The sequence below is a fragment of the Schistocerca gregaria genome, chromosome 11 (genome assembly GCF_023897955.1).
Source record: "Schistocerca gregaria isolate iqSchGreg1 chromosome 11, iqSchGreg1.2, whole genome shotgun sequence".
NCBI lineage: Eukaryota > Metazoa > Arthropoda > Insecta > Orthoptera > Acrididae > Schistocerca > Schistocerca gregaria.
In genome coordinates, this window is record NC_064930.1 from 90937854 (window position 1) to 90961060 (window position 23207).

General features: G+C 43.8%; 1 protein-coding gene across 1 annotated transcript in view; it reads left to right on the forward strand.

Moving 5' to 3' along the window:
- The window catches only part of LOC126295039 (uncharacterized), a 571350-nt gene that overhangs the window by 447051 nt on the left and 101092 nt on the right, over positions 1–23207 (forward strand). The gene's annotated exons all lie outside the window — the stretch shown is intronic.

The window sequence follows — 23207 nt, forward strand, 5'->3', positions numbered from 1 at the left end:
AAAATTAATAGGTTTCATAATTAAGTTTTAATGTTTCAGAAAATATATAAGATCACTTATCTGCAACACGTGATAAGTCAGCTCTTAATAACATGTGATTAATGTCAAGATCATTCGTCGACTACTTCAGACTGACTTTGTTACAGAATGTCTGTTTCTGAATTTACAGTCACTGTTGACAGGGGAGAGGTGAAAATGAAAATATTCAAGTTTAGTAGAAGCAGCAATGTGCCTTACCAAACGTGTTACTCTTTGAACGGAAATGCACTTAATGATGTAGTGACGCTGTTCATCTTTAATCTGTGGATCTTATTTGGTCTGGACACAGCGTGTAATCCTGGCGGATTGGCGGACGATGTTATTCTTGCAGCTGACTCCTGGCATTCGCCTTATGAGTGGCTTAAAACCTTCCTTTAAAAAACCATCACCTGCGATTGTTTGTTGATCGTTATGGCATTTTGTGTCCTGTTTCATTGTACTGGTAGTCTTTAAGACTAATGCTTAGGAACTAATCTCTAGTATGATACGAAGGGATTTGTAACATAACCCTGTAAGTCAGAGGTAAGTGCCATGTCATATAAAGGAAACTGGAGTCATTCTGAATGGTGTAGTGATCTATGTCTTTGTATAGTCAATATCATAGCTACATCATATTTAGAATTTCTGCTGTCATGACATTACATAGGTTTTGTTTATTGCTAATGTAGTTATGTCAGTTATATATCTTACTGAAGGTAATATTACAGATAGGGAAGTGGTCATGGATGTAAATGAGGTGGAAGATGTATATGTGCGAGATCAAATTTGACAGTGTTCTGAAATATCTAAGTCGAAACGAGGCCCAGGGAGTAAACAGTCTTCTGCCAGGATTACAGGCAACCTCGGGAGAGACGGCCACGGCGGAGCTCTCCCACCTGTTGTGCCCGGCGTATGAGACAGGCGAAGTACCCACAGACTTTACGAAGAATGTAATGTTTTCATTTCCAAAGAAAGCACTTGCTGGTAGGTGTGAAAATTGCTGAACTATCGGTTGCTGCGACTATTATAACAACTTCTTTTTCTCTTACCATGCCTTTAGGGAGTTTGTTTTTAGAGCAGAAACCCAGTGTGTTGACAATGCAGATAGTGGCAATATCTTTCTTAGGCTTGAATGTGAAGGTTAATTCTTGTTTCCTGGTGTCTCAGGCTGGGTTGGGCATAGGCCTCCTTGTCTATCAATATGGCGATATAGACGTGGATCCGTGTTCGCCAATGAACGTAGTAGGAGCTTTTTAGAAACTGCTGTTATTATTTCCCTTCTTTCAAATATCATGTTGGGAAGGGCTGTACTGAAGACTCAGAGTATGTTTCCCGTTTGATTGTTTTCGTGTCATTCTTGGACGAAGACCGCGATAGTTTCATCAATGCCTTTAATGTTTTCAGTTTTGTTTGCTGAGATAGGCTGTTTTGGTCTTTCTTTGCAACTCTCATCACTATTAACGTTATCAGTGTTGCAGCTCGTGCATTTTGGCGCTTCTTGTTTTGGGTCTATTTTGCAATTAAAAATTCGATGTCCTCGACTCCGTTCTTCACATTTGAATTTATATCGCAGCTTTTCGTGTCTTATTGGAAAGTGTTGCAATATGGACGTTGCTGTTATTGAGGAGATAGTGTTTAAATACAAGTACCTTGTGAGGTACACAGTGCATTCTGAAATGGTGATCAAGTAGCTTGTTAGTTGGTTCTTTGTAACTGTAGATGACTGGAAGGAATAGCCGTGAATTTTGATTTAGTTTCCCGGTACCTTTAGGTCCCCTTCAGTTTCTTCGTTTGTTATATCACGGTCAAAATAAGCTATCACAAAGGCGAGCGTGAGTCTGTGTGGTTTCTCTTTTGCTTAGTGTTTGGCGTGCGACGTGATTTCTGTTACTGTTGCTTCAGATCGGCAAGTAACTCAAACTGTTCTCTCGGGTTTCGATATCTGATGGGTGTGTTGTGATGTTGGCAATTTTTATCGGATTTTTTTGTGAACGACTTGGTGTCCCAGGCAACTGTTTTAGTGCGGGTTACAACGATTTGGTGGTTTCTTTGCCACCTTCTTAGTTTATAGTTTATTGTAGGGTTTGCTAAAGTGCCATAAGTTGTGTTAGATGTGCTTTAATTCCATCTGCATCCAACCAGTTGGAAACCTTGTCCTTCGTGAGATGTATTTGGATGAGTATAAACTTTTTGTAATTGGAGTATTGTGTTTGTGGCGGCTTTGCCTGTTTACTTCGGGTTTCTTGTGTGGGTTTTCGGCTGGTTCGCGTAGCGTTGGGTTTCTGGAGATCTGGTGGAGACAGTTCTCTACTTCAGTCTGGTGCGCTGTAAACTGTTGTTGCATATCGGAAACAGGACGATCCATAGTCCCCACGCCCTGCTGAGAACGCTCTCAGTCAGCGTTGAGTTCCGTGCCTTTAGCCTCACCAGATGCGGGTTGGTCGTCCCTGTCTCAAAGTGTGGCGGTCGTGCAGACTGCTGATCCCAAGTCTGAATCGCTCTGACAATGCTGCACTTGACGACAGTGGCGCGAGTTAGGCATGATGCTCTTTGTAGGGGACATCGTCTGAGTAACACGGGTGCTGCCGAACAACTACGTAGGTGTAACAACAGCTCAAACAGTTTCGGCTGCGGAAATGCATGTCTCCAGGTATATCAGGGGAAAGCCCTTAATAAGTATTTCGGTTGCAGAAGTTAATGCTTGATACCCCACGAGTGGAAGGGTTGTAACAGGTGATTCCCTGACCACCCATATCTGCTCGCTGGTTCGCCTTTTTGAAGACCACAACGTGACAGCAGCGGCTGAAACAGCAGCAGGGAGTGGCCAGTGGTGGGGCTTGCAGTCCTCTGCTGCTCCTGATTGGCTGAAGGGCCCACGTGTAGAAGGATTTCGTGGAGAGGCTCGGAGCTCGGGGAATCGAAAGCTGGCCGTCGGCGCCCGTGTGGCCGACGTGGCGGATCTTGCCTGGGGGTAAGTAGGTAGCATGAGGGCCGTTAAATCTACTGGCTTTTGATGAGCGATGAGGTTCGATGCTTTCCAGCGGGCTGAGGCTCGGCTGGCGACCACTGTGTCGGACACCTGTGTGGGTGGGCGGCCAAGCGCCCCAGTGGGGCCCGTGTCGGCTCTGGCCACCACCACCTAAAGGGGCGGCCGCGGCGCGCTCTCGTGACGTCACGCAAGGCGGGCCAGGGTCGGCTGGCGCTGCGCTGACAGCACCGAGGCGCGCGGCCTGCAAATCTCCGTCAAACGGTTCCACAGAGTGTGTTCAGCTGCCGGCGGCCCCCTGCGCCAGGCGGGCTGCACCCGGCACCTGCCTCCCTCGTGGCGGTGCGGCCTCTGGTTCCACTGCGTCCAGGCCGGAAATCGCGGTTAACACTGTGGGTGCCTGCTAAGTGCGCGGTGATGCCTTTAATTTCACAATTCACGAAAATCGCTCCACGTAGTACTATTCATCACAGGATTTTCAGTTGGGCTGGATACTAAATTCACACAGACACTCCTTTACTTTGCTCACTCAGTCTTTATTTGAACAAATGGGAGATCGTCTATTGATTAGGAATCACAAGAATTCCGGCGTACTGTGTCCTTCTAGTGAAGGTACTATGGCACATGTTTTCCACGACTCACAGTATTGGCACAAATTTGTCCTTCCACAGTACTGTTTCTGTAAATGCGCCTTTAAGTAATGTTCTTCCTCGCTCAGCAGTGGCACATGGAACACTAATTTTTAACATCTGCCACAGTACCCTTACAAACCTCTAGCTTAACAAATAACCATCTTGTCTCACAAACCCAATAATGCTAAACTCATATAACTCTAGAATGAGATTGAAACAACTGTGCCATTCGACACTTTCCGCTCACTTCCAGCCACATTTCACAAAACAAGTCATGTGTTACTTTATCACTACACCTGTTTCAGCCACTCTATGTAATCGAACCATTAATAAGCTCAACAAACCCATTTACACTTTCATGCACACACCACTTCAGTCATTGGCCTCTCTATTTTGATTTTATAAGTATCTGAATGTCTCTTGTCATGGTACTTGAATTACAAATCATGTAAAAGTACATCTTTCACACACATATGGAAAATTTCCTTGTTTCAGACATAATATGTTATATACTAATATCATACATTATACATTAATGAAACCGACAAACTGCAAAGACAGATCCTCGACGGAAAAGGGAGAAAAGACGTCCTACGAACATGTGTCCTGAAATGCACCATCGGCACGGTAGATAACACTGACGAAGGGGAATTCCTCCAACAACGTGCTGCGTTTTCCTTGTGTATAACATGCCGTGTGATTGACGCAGCCTATTGTATACACGAAGCATTTCCCAACTATTTTAGTAAGTAGTCTCAGTGCATTAGAATTGGTAGACAGAGGCTACCACTCACAAATAAGCACACAGTTATAAATGAAGTAGACGTTAGGAAAGAGAATCGGACTGGCTGTACGATATCAGATTTAATGACATTTACTATTGTCCATTTTTATTGCTGGGTGTAATGCAGTGCAGTGTGGAGACAGTTATTTGCGAAAAATACTGAAGGAGGCTACAGCGAGGATTTTGAAAAAGGAGACTGTTCATTGTTTCTCCTGGCGAGATTCCTTTTGGCTGCTGAACACAGCTCTACACCTGCAGGAATGTTAGTTGGGTCCCACCAAACAAGTATCCTGCTCTTCAGTATGGGGAGCGTCGTTCGATTGCAAACGAAACAGACGAAGAGCACTGGTCCTTGCACCATCGTTGCTAGATGTGTATAGTAAACTATCTGCGCTATTCCCTGAGCCTGGTGGAACCCAATTCTAATTAGAATACCTATTCCGCTTAAGATAACAGCCTTGACTGACATAAAAAGACATTGCTTCTTTGAGGCAAATTTGTTGTTATCAACAATTTTGAGTTGCCGCATGGAGCACCGAGTACGTAGGTACATGTATCCAACCAGTCCGAGACAAACCAAATTGAATGCCACAGACACTGAAATCCCTGCAAGGACTACTATACGACTGTGGATCAGGTAATATTTACTCGTCTTCTCCAAAGCAACAGCTGCCACACATACTATACTCCACGGTATAAACACATACAGCACCTCACGACAGAACAACTGGCTTACTTCAGCATGTAGTAGCTGGTTAGGAAGCCTGAGATGGCGAACACAAGAATACATGTGGTAGCAGAATGAGTTTAGCCAGATACAGCTGAGAAGTGTGAGGGCGCTATCTACCAGCACTGCTGTAGGTAAGTCAGGAACGCCTGCCATACGATACACGACCTCAGAACACAGTATCTGGATTATACACGTGATCTGAAAGGACAAGAATATCTTTCCAGGCAAGTTACGTAACTGGGGAAGGTAGATGTATACTGCGGCGGTCGAAAAACGGAAAATAATATTTACCAGTATAAATGAGATTTCCAAGGGTTTCAAGCTGTATATTTTGAAATCCTTGTATTTCAAGGTGGCGTTATTTAAACTGTTTTTGTAGTTTAGTGTTTCTTCTGTTAGCTTTTGATACAGTACATTGCTACTACTACGGAATAATCCAAATTGTAAACTAGTGATCGTACAGTTATTGGAAGTCGTAACAGAGGAAAAGTCGCGACACTTAAGCAACAGAATAGCTCTGGAAACAAAGCAGATGGCGTCTGTAGCGTTCGACTGCAGACATGATTGATCGTGAGGACTATCGAAATAGCATCGAGCGTCGTGCACGGACTGTATCATACTAAACGGGACGTCCTGACAGATGCCGTACGAGTTGACCGCCATCCAGGCCAGCAGGCAGAGGTTGACGTTCGCCCTCTGCGTGTAGGCCAGGTAGCTGGTGACGGGTACGTGGGGCGACCTCTGCACCATGTCGTCCCACAGCTGCTCGCGGCACTGTAAGCGCTGCTTAACGGCTTCCGGCGGCAGGTCTTCCAGCGGACACGTGGGGTGGTCCAGGGCGTTCACCAACAGCTGCACACAGTCAGTGCCCACGGAGAGCGTAGCGTGGCTTCTGTCCTCCAGCTGCCACACCTCGTCTGCAAGGAAACGACAGCAAGTAGGTGGTGCCCGTACACTGCAGGCAGCTGAGTCCAAAGTCTTGTCTGGATGAAGAGCCTGGGCGTTGTTTAGCCACATTATCTGGGTTCAGTTACCCAGGCGGCATGTCAACGCAAAGTAAGAGTATTAACAAAGACAGGTACCATTATACTATGCACGTCTAATTCATCTACAACAAGTCCCTGTATCGCTGTTGACATAGAAAAAATGAGGAAGTAAATAGGTTTTGTTGATAGTCCTTCACTGAAGATGGCAAAAAAAATGTTATCAGAATTATATTTTTGTTTCAGCACTGCAGTCATTGAGTTCCGAATTCATCTTCTAAAGCGGAGTTTAGTGGCCGATTTGTGGGTGCATGAACATACGCAGATAGGAAAACTATGTAACGCATGATGAGACCATTTGCCTCAGTCCACCACGTAAAGTAACCATGCCTGATTGACATAAATGTCTTATATTTTCAGGCTGTCTCAAAGACAGGCAACGGATGGGAAGAAATAAAAAGTGAGAGAAAAAACGTGTGTCACCCTCTCTTAATGAGATGAGCAGTCTCCAATAACAACAATTGGCAAAAGAGCATATGGACTTTAAGCATCTTCTTCAACAATGCACGACGACACTGAAAAAATATGAATACAAAAGGTTTTCATGTTTGTTACTGAATTATCTGACAATGGTGTGGAGCAACGATTTGTAACCTACCGTATTTCGTTGTGGCGACTTGTGCCATGTCTCGCTCAAGAGTGTTGTTTACTTATAAATGTGCCTTTAACCACTGTTTTCTCAGGAAAAATATTGTTTTCTTGTCAAAGGAAAGTACCCATTATCAGCGAGAGTTGGAAAGGAACCTACGTCACATTATGTGGGCCATTGTGTGATCAGAATACCTGTTAGGACCACATTCTTTTGAAGCTTACATGTATGGGAACTTGCATTTCTCTGTACAGCAGAAGTTTTCAGTATCTCAGCTCCATGACAAGGCAATCACGGATCTTGTGTGGTTGTAGAAGGAAGCAGCTTGAGTCTCGTTTTGTTGTTCAGATGTGTGGGTTTCTTAATGAACAACTTATTCTTAGTCTGTATTACGTTCTGCAGCATTTAAAGCCACAATAAAATGGTTATCACGAAATCCCAACATTACAACCTCGACAAACTTTTGAAATCGTCATGACAAACTTTTGATCTTACCACGCAAATAACAGAATTTGAAGAATAATAAAGCCTCGTGTGGCTCAACGTTGAAAGATAAATGGAAAATTTACACAAGTGTTGAGGATGTCTTTCTAAGCACAATTACTAGAACGATCCGCAATAAAGCAAGGGGGACAGCGAGACACATAGATATCTGAGGAAGCTGTGATCGTCCATACTCCGATCCGTTGGATACGTATTTTTTTATATCTAACTACGTCAATATAGAAGGTACTCTTTTGACATAAATCCATAGGCGTCCTGTGCAAAGAAATAGGTTGCAGGCTGAATTTTCGTCTTTGCGATATTTCACTTTCCTCTGTGAACTTAGTGACCCCATCACGCAGCGTAAAAAAAAAAAAAGTGATGGAGCATATTTGTCACAAGTTTGTTTCGTTAGCACGAGACTGTCGAGGAAAAGCACAACAAAATACAGTAACTGACGATTAAGCAAGTACCTTTAACACAATGAACGATTCACTGTTAATACTCTGTTTGCATACATTCAAAAACACGCAGAAAAATTTAATTACTTCGTCTCACTTGTACCTAGTGTAATGATAATAACGCAGCAATAAATGCAATTAGGACATATATGCCTCGGCTGCTGAGTTTATGAATGTGGGATTCCAACTCCACAGACTTGGGATTCAGGCACAGCTCCCGAGATTCCTTCTGTCGCTTATCTCTTCTTTCACCTCTGACATTGACTTATGGAAATGGAAAAGGTTGGAACTGTAGAATTGTTCTGAGACCCAATCATTAACTTTGTCCCACAGTTATTAACAGGGTAAGTTAGTTCAAAAGTAGAAAGACGGCGAGTGACCACAACCTGCAGTAGGAGAATCGCTCGTGAAGCACTGTGGTGGCCATACCAGGCCTCAGATTGACGACGGCTTTACCTGCTGCACTCTGAGATGCCCTGATGGTCGTTTTCCTCGAGCACTCTTCCTGTTCAGAGTACAAATCAAAGGAGAATGATACTGACATGCTACACATCATCCAATGTATATAGGTCATCGGCGTGTTGAGCGCAAATGTATACCCAGTAAGACCAATAAGTTCTGAAAGATTCTTATACACAGGCACATTCTGTGAAAGGCCGAATGCTCGACTTTGTCGTAAACACTCCATTTCCTTTGTTATTCATTCCACTCCCACCACATTATCGTGTGGTGCGCAAGCTTCGGACACTTTGCTGCTCTTCAGCCTATCGAAGTTAGGCCAGTATAGCTTTTATGGGAGAATGAATAAAATGATAGGTTTCAAAAAAATTCAAGCCATAGCGTCTTTACACAAAGACATGTGCATTGAAGCTGATGATGGTGCTATGGTGAAGATAAGGCTCGTGCTTCTGGCCAGTCACTGGCAGTCAGTTCCCAACAACTACTACGAGGGTAATACAGTATGATGCAGATGCCAGCCAGAAAGGGTGTATGTATTCAAGGTGTTTGAGTGGGCTGGGAAGTATGATTGACAAATTGATGTGGGTATAGGGAGGTGTGAGGGAGGGATGACACTGGTCAGGAGGCTGGTAGCGGGATCATTTACATATTGAAGAGGCTTATACGCTAGGATTATAGCTGGTTGGAGGAGTAAGTGTCTACATACTGTTCTGGAACAGGAAGAACAAATCAGCTGAAGTTCCGCTTGAATAGGATACAGAATGGTGGCAAGTGGAGGGTGGATATGACATGTTGGTATAGGCGCAACAGAAGTCTAGGTATCCAGAGAAAAGTCGAGAAAAAAATTGCTTTTGTTCCCCACGTTTAAGGAACGTTTACAGTTTGTGACAAAGCCTGAGAAACTTCATAAGAGAGGGCAATGTAAGCAGCTGGTAGAGGTTGCGTCTGAGACAGCAAATATGATACAGAGTGCAAGGTGTTCTAAGACTGTAAGGAATGGTAAATTGTTGAGAGTGCTGAGATTATATTGGCGAAAGTAACACTGAGGCCACTAAGGCTTTTGGAAAGACGAAAGAAGAAACAAGATCAGGGGTTAACGTCCTGTTGGTGAAACAGCTATTAGAGCATAACCCAGAATTGGGAAGAACAGGGAAGCAGGACAGCTGCGTCCATCCATATCAACCGTCATGTCATTCACCTTAAGCTGTGTAGGGACATCGCAGAGAAACTAAATATGGTCGAAAATCAAGTTAGGAGCCAAGAGCTTACCACAGCATCGCCTTGTTCAGTGGGCCTTACCCAAGTACAGAGGATGGCTGAATGATGGAATCCCCACATTGTCGAGTTTCCTGTCTTGTTAATTTGAATTTGTTGTAAGCTGGGAATGCGTGATTATTCCAAGAAATGAGACAGTGAGAGTCCTCTGCCCATGTCAGCAGAGAGGAATGGAGCAGCAGGTCCGCCAATTTACTGCAAGCGCTTATCTTCCCCACATAATTGGGCACTGTCCTTGCGTTGTGAGAGAAGTGTGACTCGGAGTTATCTGTTGAGTGTACGTGACTGTAATGGACGCGTTAAGAGCCTAACGTCCACATCTGACACACATGTTGTTATGTCATGCTTTTAATAAATTTGCAAGTAGATAAATGAAGCAGTTTTTGAACAGGATGCCTTATTGTTTGAAAAGCAATACGCTTATCTTTTGCTGCGCGTAGCTGTGGCTGTGAGAGCATGTGTGCTACTAATTGGGCTTGAAATACACAGGAGCTGCTGAAAACACAGACCATCATTACAGTGCAAGTCTGCAGATGATGAGCACTGAACGGTTACTACAACTGTGCCAAGTACGCCGACACTGCACACTGAAATTCGTCGCTTCTCTGCAGTCGTCATGGAACTGTTGATACCCTCGTAGACAGAACAGAACTCAGGCTGGACTCTGGCAGAACTCGTGCCAGGCACTGGCACACCTGGAAATACTTGTCGTGTGTGGTGGTGCCTCGAAGCTACAGGAGGAGTGGTTTACTACTTCTTTCTCGTAGCCGGTGGCGATGCTGCTTAGGTGTACAGCATGTTTGCGATGGTCGATTGACGACTTGCTGCAGGCGATTATCGTCGACACCACATGTGTCACCTTCAGCAGTGTCACAGGCATCAGTGTATCATGATACACTGAGGGGAGGTAATGTAATGTAGAACACTGACACGAGGTCTGGAGATGAGAAACTTTATGATTCATTTCCCCCTCCCATTACTGGGGAAATACCAGCAATGCAAATTTCTTCCATCACCTGGATTCGAACCAGCTTACCTTTGAAGAGAGTACCACCACACACTCATGTTTATGCGTGCCATGGTGGTATTTATTGTAATAATTCCTTGGGTTTTTAACATAAGTGATTTTGATGTAGCAGAGGCTACACCAAGAGGTGAAGTTGTCGAGGCAGATGGAGATATGTTGTTGAGTAACCTTTACAGTAACAAAAGAAGCATGGTGTGCCAGACAAGGAGATATACAGTAAACATAATTCATTGGGACACCTGTCACTTGCCAGTTTCCTCCCAGAGATTCGAATGTGCGACTATTGCGGGATATTTCACCAATGGAGGAGACACCATACCACTTTTCAATTATAGGCCACATGTCCTGTGGACAGACACCAGTGGTTCCCATTACCTTCTGCACTCTCATGCCTTTGAGCACTGCTGACTCTTCAGGGTTTTAGGAGCAGGGGAAAAGAGTGCCTCGAAACCCTATCCGCCCATCCATCATTACTGACGATTTATGTTCTAAATTTAAGCAGTAGCAAAGTTCGATCCCGGGTCCCATGACGTTTTGATTAGTATACAAAGACACTACCCTTAAAACATAGGTGAGCCGTGGGATATAAACTTGCACACAGTATGATATCACACAATTTGACTAGAGCTGGTAGGAAGTAAGGTTTTCTTTTTTTTCTTTTTTTTTAAGGCGGTCGAAAGTAATGGAGTCATGAGCAGCCTCTCATAAGAATTTCCTGAAATTATAAGACATTCTGCTCTCCTTCATTGCTTACATATTCCGCCCTCACAATCATATTCTGCAAATCAAGACACTTTATTCGAGCCCAAGCTCGATAAGATAAAGTCAGTATTGTATGAATTCATGTAAACGATATGCAAATAACTAATAAATCGCAAGTGCGCACTGTGGTTGAAATACTCGAGGCTGGCGTACACACATACATTCCAGACACGACGGTCACAGGAGCTTTTAGCTCGAGAGAGCCAACTGCTCCCCAGGAGGCCTGTCCCAAACTATCTACGTCAGCCAGTGACCGCCTGTAGAGCAGATAGCAACTTTGACTGGTCTTGTTTGTAATTGGGATAGGCCAGGTGGTTCTGCGATACTGGGTCAGATAGTCGTCACACAGGAAGTATTTTTGATATCTTTAGCCTTGGATTTGGGATTTAGTTGATTTTACACAATGGCAGTGACAACATATCAGGACTCAGTTCCTGATACGTTGGTAAGTTGTGCGCAAACATCTAGTTCTGCTGGACAGTGATGCTTAAGAAAGCCGACAGTAAAGCTCCAAGGTTTTAATAGTGGCGAGGGCAACTCTTTCAGACACGGCCGTTGTAGCAGCCTGCTGGATGTCGCAAGCCATCTAAACATCGCCACGTGCTCAGAAGAGATTCGCACCCATTTCGTCTTTTCCTCCTCCCCCCACCCTATCTCGACCGAACTGCCACGATCTCTCCGATCTCGCTGGATTATCATGACAACTTTCCCCTGAAGATATCTTCAATGTCGGGCTTAAAGTTAGCTTCCAGACAAACGGATAGTTGTCCACAACTCTGTAAGCTCTTGTCGCTGCTCATTCTTTAATACCTCGTCGCTACCCGCGAGGAATAGAAACATCAACTTCAGCTCACACGTTTGTTCTCGGTGTCCATTACAGTTTCAGTCATACTTATAGACTTGCTGCCGAGTGCCGCTGAGTCTAGAAACAGATGGGGTAGGAGTTGCTTGTTTAGTAACTTGCTAACAATGCGTATTTCCGTTTATGTGCCACTATTATTTTTATGAGTGTCTGCAGTAAGTTATCGGCTGCAGACGAAATTTTGTAAAGGCCGTTCTTCGCAGTATTACAGTCCCTGGTTCTAATATACGCATGTTCTTATGACAACTTACTCCTTTATCTGTTGTAACCCATTTCCACCACCTTAGTTTCTTAATTAATCAGTTTACTACCAATTAAAACCCTTCAAGTTCGATTGCCTGAAGCGGTCAAGAGTGACAACGGCAGGCATAAATAATTTTTCCGCTGAGGGAGCACAAGCTCACAGTCCCCCCTTCCTCTCATTTATATGGAGTTACCCCCTAGCGAACAAAAAGCTATCAGACAGTTACAAAGAAAGAAATGAACGATTACAACACGTTTCGTGTCTGATGCACGATAGATAGACGATCGAGTAAGAGATCAAGTCCAGCAACCAGAATAAAATAATAAATTTAAAGAATATAGTAATTCGAACAAATAGAGTTGTTTGGCAGACAGGTGCGATAGCTGAAAATACAGTGTTTCTTCAGTCCTACTACAGTTCATAGTATTAATACTTCTAAGGATAATATTAACAGTGTTTCTGATACAATTAACTGTTCAGTTACAAATCTAAATATTATTCGTCAAAGAAAATTAGTAAATACGAACAGTATCATGCCAGGATCATAGATGAGAAATGTAGAACACTACACCAGTTACAGTATTGACAAAACTTTAGGTTGTCTCTAGCCGTTAAGTTGCAGAAACCATTCGCCATTTTTAAAACAAGCCTTAGACTAGGTCTGAAAAAAACTACATGTACAGAATTTTAGTGTTTATAGAAGATAAAAAGGAACACTTTTTTATATGAGGCACGTGTTGCACATGTATGAAAGTCTTATCTGCACTGGCGTTCAGAGACGTTGTTCAAACCGCTGTGGTATGGACACTGTTTTTGAGATTTTGCAGGCCTCCTACGGGAGGGAGACGAGTTGTTCAGTGTGCCGGACACTGGCGGACACCCCAGTTGAGGTGGTTGCCTGTTAGGCTGAGGCTGCAAACATTATTTGTGAGACACCCACTTATTTCGAGTGTGTTAGCGCCCAGCTGGCACTTCAGTAACGTCTCTAAAACATCACACAGCCTCTGTACGTCGCTGGCGTCGAAACCTTCATGGGACACGAGCAGGTGGAGGGTACACCTGTGACATTTGAGTCACATAAAATTTGTTCTTTTTAGTCTTCTCTAAACAATCCAAAATTTTGTGTACGTAGTCTATTTTTAGTCCCTGCATAATGAAGAAGTCAGTAATACATAGAAATCAAGTAGTTAGCTTGTCATACATCCAGACGGAGAGTTGCCGAGGAATCTAAAAACTGACTTTGGAAAGAGCACCAGAGATTATCTTGCGTGGCGTGCAAAATCACGCAAGATCTAAGACTACATATTCAGAAGGATATTTGAATCTCATTCCTCGAACAACTGAACAGTTGTCAGCGCATAACCGTGCAGTGGCCAGGTTCCAGTAATAAACTTACCTACAATCTTGACATGATCTTCGTAGTATGAATCGGTGTACTCCGGTGCAACGAACCAGTAGACACGGTTGAAGGCGTACAGATCGTCAGCGAGGCTGAACATTTCCGACGCCTCTGGGTGCCGCTGCTTGCACAGCGCACGGAAGTCGTCGTCAGAGGAGAGGTTCCACGGCTGATAGCGCAGCAGTCGGTTACTCAACAGCGGCCGTCTGTAGCACACAAGGTGCGAGGTTAAGAGTTAAAAACCTAGCATGTATACTTTATGCAATAACGTAAAAGTATCCTGGACGGATTTCCACTCACCAGTGGATTAGAAACTTCCTGGTAGATGAGTATTGTGTGCCTGTATGGGACACAAACCTAGAACTTTTTTTATTCTTTAAAGGATGCATAGTAACACAGCAAAAAATCGCAAATCCATTGGTGTTTGCAGCATTTTAGCCCATCGTAATTTCATGTTTAGGTTTCAGAGCACTTGAGTGAGACAAGGATTATAACTATTCCTTGAAGATCATCAACTACGTTCTGTGCTCCTATATCGTTTTAACTGGTTTCAGACACATCAAACAGCAGAACTGCAGCGCTTGCCGCAGAATACCTCTTTTCTTTAAAGAAGAATTTCGTATGCATTGCAAGAGAGTAAACATGTCATATTTATGTTAAGGATATGAATGAGTTGTTCAAATTTGTTATAGATGATTTTAGACGCTGACATGTAGACATGTCTGTCATGAGCTGAAGCAAAATCTTCCACATTACCACTTGAAAATGGCTCAAAAGGTCGAAACTGCTATTGTAAAACAATTTTTAAAGTCAATGGCGAATATGACGTCCTTAAGAAGACAGACATCGAGCTAGGCAGGCACGAACCGAGAGCCGCCGTCGCAGCCTTACTTCGGCCAGTGCCTCACCCGCTGCCTTCCAGCCGTCACAGGAGCTCCCCTGCACGGCTGGCGGGACCAGCGCTCCCGGAGGACGGCCACTGCAGTGCCCGGTGGCCTCGGCAGTTGCTTCCTGGACCAATTCTCACTGTGCAGTGGAGAGTGCACGTCGCGGGTCCGACACACGGCTCTGACCTGCCAGGGAGTTTCCAATCTGCTTTAGGTGGTGTGACATCTGCGATAATTTCCCGTAAAGACTGTATGACAGCTGAAAGCAGAACTCCCACAGGAAGAAGAGCCCTATGGACAATTGTGAGTGTACCGTCAAGCAGGTCCCTTATTGTCCGTTTCAGCTAATCCAACGGCTAAGCACAGCGCGATACGATGACTTAAACTATTTCAAATCCGTCTTTGCAAATACCAAACATGTCTTTGAATTTCACAATAGGTCTTTCGTTTTACTCATGATACCCTTATCACTTGTGGCACTTTTATAGTGTTTCTGCTCACATCCGGCAGTGTGCCTACCACCATCTCACACTGCTATGCTTGACGTGCAGAAGTACATGTCTGCTGACGTAAAACTTGACAAAATGACGCTTCACTATTGCATAATTTTCTTTTTTTTTTCTTTTACTTGGCTCTGAAGCATTCGCTCGGTCTCGCTCCGTGAGTGGTTCTCTCGTTTGGCAGTGAAAATTATCGTATAGAAATTGTTGGCCGTAAAACTTTGTCCTAAGGTCAGTGTTCGGTACATCGATTCGATGCATATGTGTCGGGTACATGTTGTGATGAGAATGCAGCCCTCAGAATCGGGTATGAGACAATTTTTTCCTGATTAATCTACGACTGCATTCCCCATAGCCCGTCAACGATGGAAAGTTTCCATGCTGCCAGATACAATGCAGAACAGTCGGTACTCCCTGTACTTCTTGTAGTATGGTCCTTGGTTATCACCGTTACTTGTAAACGATGTTCTCAGTTAAAGCATGGAGCTGCATCATAATGAGTTCCGTGTGATGTCTGGGTCCCCAGTTTGACCGGAAAGCAATTCCTCCCATAAGACATGTGGTGCCATGGTGCTAAGGCTCGCAAATCATTTCCACGCTACGTACACCAGCACGCTGTTCTGTTTAGAGGTACAGTAACACACCTACTCCACTGACAAGCTGGGACTCAGAATCCGTGCCGCGAGAAAATTTGCATGCCACAGATCCAGGAAGTAGATGCATACTGACAATGATCTCAATAATCATTATACTGACATTTTTTTGGCAAAGAATTTCGGGAAAGGGCTGTGTTTAACGCAATGGAACCGTTCATTTCATAAGGCAACCAAAGAAAGTATTTAAGTGGAGGAAGGAGGTGAACATAGAGCCGGTGTGGCAGAGCGGTTCTAGGCGCTTCAGTCTGGAACTGCGGAGCTGCTACGGTCGCAGCTTCGAATCCTGCCTCGGGCAGGGATTTGTGTGATCTCCTTAGGTTAGTTAGGTTGAAGTATTTCTAAGTTGTAGGGGACAGATGACCTCAGATGTTGTCCCATTGTGCTCAGAGCCATGTAGTCCCATAGTGCTCAGAGCCATTTGAACCATTTGAGGTGAGCATACAATCTCCACTAAAACAAAAGGAAGAGAAGGCCTAGAAACTTCTGGACAATTTGCCTATGTACTACACAGCAGTAATACTACAATACTGACTGCCATACTCATTTTGGGGGAACGTGCCTTGGCACACAGAGTGGCGAATCCACAGAAGACGCAATCAATACTCGCCACAGAGACGTGGAGTGTCGTTAAGCGAGGCAGACCGCTAGCACGGAAGGCAATCGTCGTCAATTAGGGTACAGAGGGAGGGTCAGTGTGCTATAGGCGGCTTTGGCCTGTAGTGCTGGAGCCATTACTAAAGCTATCATGCGAGTCCAGTAATGAAGTGGATTGGAGCAATTTAGAAATGACCGACTGTAAATAGCCATACATCAACTACAGGAGAGACACGAAATGTTGAGCTGCCTGAACTAGGAGGGCGGTACCTAAGCTGCACCACTGCCGGTGGAGCTCTGTGGCTCCCTCCCCTCTTGCATCTCCGGTTTTCGACTTTGTACTGACATCCAACAGAAGGTAAACACGCTGGGTCATATGAATAAACAAGACGACGTTCTCTGGAGAAGGTTCTGCGACCAAAAGAACATTCTATCAGGAAGTTCTTACGAGCCAAACATTCGAAGCCATAATCTCTGATGAGAGTGTTCCTTTTTCTCAGTACCTCTGCTCCCTGCTGAGTTGTCGGTGTGTGTGGTCTGCCGTGTCCGGCACACAAAGCACGCGCCGTGTCACGTTCCATTGAGCTCGAACAAACGGGCGACATGTCTGGAACCGGCGTCAGTGTGTTCAGGCAGAGTTGCACTACGTTGCATTTTGTTTATTTTATGTGCGGCAACAAATTATTATGACAAATACGTACAGCTTACGAAAATGTCTTTACTTGCGATGTTACCGAATTTACAACATGTGGAAACTTTTCAGTTATAGATGTCTGGTGAACACATTATGCGAACGAAATCTTAAGATTAAATGACCTTTTATCCACTTCAAGCCGGAACTCTGTCCCAGTTCTCCAACACGCGGCAAGCCCGTAAGCGGCCCACCATGCGTTCCTTACGAGTAACAGGTCGCTAGGTTTGCAATAAACCAGTTATTAATTTTTGTGGTAACCCTACTTATTTCTAACATCACACTGTATAAGACTTACGCTGTGAGAAGACATGATGGTGAACGTCAGAAAACGTCAGTGACACGGTTGTTTGGTGTAGGCCTGCAGCTAAATGTTCTCGTACATCAGTCTGAAAACTTGGGTCTACTAAATAGCAATAAAAATGTTTCATTTTTCACTTCTTTTGAGAGGTAGTCCGCAGATAATGTTCTTATTGTCAAAGCGATATAAACTTCTACAGCTCCTCAATTCAGCACTTCGATGGGCTATATACTCCTTTTTTTCTGCGTCCCAAGCAATATGAAACCAAGTGACTGTGGCAAGCAGGATACTTCGAATGCCGTATCCGGATATTACAGGTTCGTTTTTGCTACTCATCCGCTTTCTTCTACAGCAAGAGCCACCTGCCATTCATCACACCAATTAGAAATTTTGTCGACGTCATCTTGTGTTAACCCGCAGTCACTCAAATTATTCCATGTGCTCGTTCTTCCTTTAGCACCCCGCAATGAGACACCGTGTCAAATGCTTTCGAGAAATCTAGAAATATGGACCCTGCCTGTTGCCTTTCATCCATAGCTCTCAGTGCATCATGCGAGAAAAGGAAAAGGTGAGTTTCACAGAAGCGATGCTTACCAAAACCGTGTTGATTTGTGCACATAAGCTCCTTAGTCTGAAGAAAGTTGATTATGTTCGAACTGAGAATATGTTCAAGGATTCTGCAGGAAACAGGTGTTAGGGGTATTGGTGTGCAATTTTGTGGGTCCGTTCTTTTACCTTTCTTATACACTAGAGTCACTTACACTTTTTCCCATTCGCTTGGTTCTTAGCACTGATCGCAAAATTCGCGGTAAACGTAAGCTAAGTAAGGGGCCAATGCCGTACACTACTCCTTGTAAAACCAAACTGGCAGTCCATCTAGGCATTGCCACTTACTTATCTTCAGCAGTATCAGCTGTTTCTCTACGCCAGGGGTACTCCTTACTATGATTTCCATACGGGACTCTGTGCGATGGTCAAAGAACGGCACGTTTGTACTATTCTCCTGCGTGAACGATTTCTTAAACGAGGAATTTTTAACTTCAGCCATCCTTTTGGAATATTCTACCGCCAAACCAGACTGGTCAACGTATGGCTGAATAGAAGCGATAGATCCGCTTAACGATTTTGCAGAGGACCAAAACTTCTTCCGGTAGCTGTTGTATGATCCGTGCACAGATCTTTTCACAGACGCACTATTCTCTACAAATCTTGCTGTCCTCATTTGCGCGTTCTTTTTTGAACCGAGAATGTAACAGCCTTTCGTTCCTCAGCATTTTCAGAATTTTGTTATTAAACCATGATGAGTCTTTTCCGCCCCTGATCCACTTAGTAGGCGCATACTTTTCCGGATCACGATTTACAGACTCTGTAAACTTTAGCCATAATTCCTCTATGGCCATAATTCTGGAATTAAATGATTGTATTTTATTGTCTAAGTGAGACGCTGACAACTGCATATCAACTCTCCTAGCGTTCTCAACTGATTTAGTGACTTTCGTAACCATAGTCGGTGATAACATCATGATCACTAATCCCCATCTGTATGCTGACGCCATCGATAAGGTCCTGCCTGTTTGTTCTGGCTGCCGAACTAGCTGCTCAGCACAGTTTTCGGAAATCGTGTTCAAACGTCCTTCACAAGACTGTCTGTCTGCACGACCTGCAGTGAATCCATACATGTCCCAGTCTATACTCGGTAGGTTAAGCTCACCGCCAGCTAGTGTCGCGTGATCTGGATATTTATGCAATGCTGACCATTTACCTTCTCTGAATGGCTCCACATGTGTCCCAGCGGAGTCGAGTGGGTGGTAAAAACATCCAACAACTGATACGGTTTCACCTTGTCCTGTTATGTGCGACCACGTAACTTCACTATTGCACTCAAATTCAACCTCAGTAGAGAGAATATTTTTTGTCAACTGCAATGAACACTTCTCCTCCTACGGCGTCGAATACGACTTTCCGATACACATTCCAAGACTAGCTAAATATCTCAGAGTTTTTTTTTTTTTTTTTTTTTTTTTTTTTTTTTTTTTTTTTTACTTTGCGTCTTAGCCAGCTCTCAATTCAAGAATAATTTGAGGCTGAGAACGTTCATGGAGGAGAGTAAATTTGGAACTATGGTACAAATACTTCGACAGTGCCTGATAAAAGTTTCAGAGTCGAACTAACTTTAGTCTGAAAGCTATCTGATTTCGCTAAGTGTGTACCAACTGGCGAGTGTTCATGAGAGTACCTCAAACTACTGGCTAGCCTGAAACCACCATGTGCACTCCACAAGTACTCTGCTCTCCGATTAGCTGCTTCCTTTGCCTAGTGCACCCCTGTCTTGAAATCTACCCATCCCCGATTTTCAGTTCAGCTTCCCAACCACTGTTACCTTCATTCCCACTGCCTGACACAATATCTATAGTTTTATCCCGTCACACTATCTGCATGTTTCCGTACACAAAGCACCAGTAACCCACTCACAGTTATGATGACACATGTGGAGTAGCAAACCACAAAGCCCCACACAATAAACATTGTGGAGTAAGAATTCCGTTCCTCAGAAACAGCTTCAGTTGGCTACAAATCATGTTCAATCCTCCTGCCTAATACCTTACCCTGAGTGTGTATTTTACCACCCTGACCGTGATCTGTGCTACTGCCTGTCTCTGTCCGAGCCATTCTATAGCACATAATTTCGTTCCTCACACCGACCACTGCCTCTCCACAGCTGTTTACCCACATCAGTTCTCATGATGAACTGAACTGTGGATGTCGGTTGATCATATTCGTTTCAGAAGACCTAGTCCATTTCCTAGACACACTCAGCCCAAAGTGACTCCCCTACCGACCTCTTAAGATATAACTGCAGAAGTCTTTCATCGTATTGATAGTAATCACGACTGAGTCTAAGTGTCCATCGTAATCCATGTCCTCCACCTCCACAGCTATCCCTCAATAAGCCACCTAAAATAATCCGAGAACACCGCCACAAGACCTGGGGTGCCTGCTGGGAGCTAGCCCATTTTCACATAGGAAGCCACCTGCTCACCCTCCATGGTGACAACATATCTTCTACAGACTCCATTCCACTGCCCAATATGTCAACCACTTGAGAGACTATTCCGCTTTCCTCCCGCTCGGAACCTACAGTATTTACGCTCTATGCTACGGACTGATTTAAACACCCCAACCGCAGGACAAAATATAAGAACGATGTCTATCCGCTTCCTGCCCTCTACTGACGTCTTCCCATCTTCCCTCATCGCTGCTTAGATTTTTCCTCCATCTATTGAGATGAACATGACTTGTGGCCACTTTTGCTCACCAACTGGATGCCGTATCTGGACCAGAGTCGCTTCTACGTGGTATTACCGTAATTTCTCCCGAAGTGATTTTTTTTTTTTTTTTTGGTCGCGAATAATACGAGGACACGCTCACTTTTCGTGTCAGGTTCCACATCATTGTTTCCACAAATTATGAAAACTTCAGAAGTATCTGTAACCATCAATACCTTCTCTAGTAAATGCTGCAACATCAGTTATTGTGTCAGTTTTCTCCGCTTGTCTGTAACGTAATACGTGGCACATTTTAAGACACAATACGAATCAAAATATCGAAGGCTAAACGGAGACAAAAAACTTTGTAAATCACGAGTTTCTGTAACCATGTCCTTCACTACTGTCTATTAGTGCTAGTTCTTTACTCCATTCTGAATTAAATGCGCCCGCATCTCGTGGTCGTGCGGTAGCGTTCTCGCTTCCCACGCCCGGGTTCGGTTCCCGACGGGGTAAGGGACTTTTCTTTGCCTCGTGATGGCTGGGTGTTGTGTGATCTCCTTAGGTTAGTTAGGTTTAAGTAGTTCTAAGCTCTAGGGGACTGATGACCTAAGATGTTAAGTCCCATAGTGCTCAGAGCCATTTTTTTAATTAAATGATCCCTGTGTTTTCTATAACTTTAATGAATACTTCCATGGATAAAAGTGAGATAAACTCCACTAAAGCACAGTGACTACGACAGACATTTGAGTGTGCACTGGTTTATACCTGAGTATCAAGTGCCCTGGTCTGTCCTTCTCTCCCTCCACCTCGTAGTGCTCCACCCGTTTGCTGGCGAATTGCAAGTCCTGTACCCATCCGGTTAATTTCGTGCGCAGCATGTCTTTCACACGTTCCATGTCCTTAATCCAACCGTGGAGTTGCTGATCACTTGCGTGGTTACCCTGAGACGCACAGAAAATAGTTCAAATTACTTTCACAACATACACAAGCGCAGCCTGTCTTAATATACGGTTACATGTAGCACTACTACATGACGCTGACATTACTGCCAGCGCATGACTGCAGTACATTCAGTTTTGCACAGGCATAAAAACATTAATGAACAGCAGATACGTAGTGGGGTTTTATTAAATAAATACGTTTCTCAAACTGTGACATCAGATAAGAGAGGTGCAGATATTTCTTGTTAGTCGACATTACAGGCGTCTGAATGTATGAATGTATACTCCCGTGACGATGTATCCAACTGAAATGTTCTAGAGCTGCCAGCAGCCTCGAGATCCTACGTGTAAAGCCACATGGTGTGGCTGGAACTCTAACGAGATTCTATTCAAACTTTTGAACGGTTTTCGAAAATAGAATGGCCAGATTGTTGACAAATACGTTAAAATCCTACTCGATGTCGTCTGTATCTGAACACGTCTCGAATATTGCACATTTGAAGGACTGTATTGACTGTCCGAGTGATAAGATCATTTTTCATTTTTTCTGGACAATTTTCGGGTACGAAGTTCACATTTATGTCACATATTAAAGTCTATGCTCCTTTGGCGTTGTACAAATTGTAGGCTTCTAAGTCAATGCAATAAAGATATGGCCATTCAAATTAAATAATTTCATACTTGAAAAATCACTCACAAAAATCTATACGGTGGTCCCTGTTGATTTAGAATCGTGACAATTTGGAAGAAGCCAGATTTCACAGTGAAAATAAAGGAAAAAATCTTAAAATCCATAATTGGTAACTATATAACTCTAGAAAATACTTTTTGTATAACTTTTTATCAGTCTGTCTATTTGTCTGTCCATCTGTTAGGAATCTCATAACTGACTCCAGTCAACAGATACGGCAGTTAATGACTCGTGTTTTGATAATCGAAAACTCACTAATCGTAACGTGTAGGGTGCTCTCCATTGACTTGGAATCATGAGATTTGGCAACAACTAAGTGTTTCGGTACAAGTAAAGCAAAAAATCTGAAACTTGTTAACTTTTAATTATATCAAATAAAAATGTCGTTTTCGATTTGGACATACATTGTATTCATCACTTGTTGAAAGTATAACATACGAACATTACTGCATCCAAACATAAAATGTATGTTGTATTCATGATTTAGTATGTAAACAGAAATGTGTTATTCAGTCTTCTCTTCCTACATACATAAACTAAAGTCCTCTGCTTGCTTGATCTTGTTTGTTTGGGCTGGGCTGAGGAAATAACGTAGAATTTCTCAACCGATCTTGGTATTCGTGGGACCAGTTTCTTGCCAGTAAAGTTACAGAGTCTCGATAGCAGGCAAACATTATTGGGAATCTCGATTCCAAGGTTGGGGAATTTGTAGAGAACCCTTAGTGCGTGAGTCCCTCGCGCACTTGCCCATTCTTTTTTCCTTTCTTCTAGCTACCCTAGCATCAGCCAGTATGTTATTCTGGAAGGTGAGTGTTCACCACAGATATGGGTCCGTAGGGTGAGTCTGAGGGAAGTGGGACAGAACTGCTCTTGTTCTCTGTACGTGGAGTCCCCAATCCTTTTGGGCCAGACTGAAACAGGTG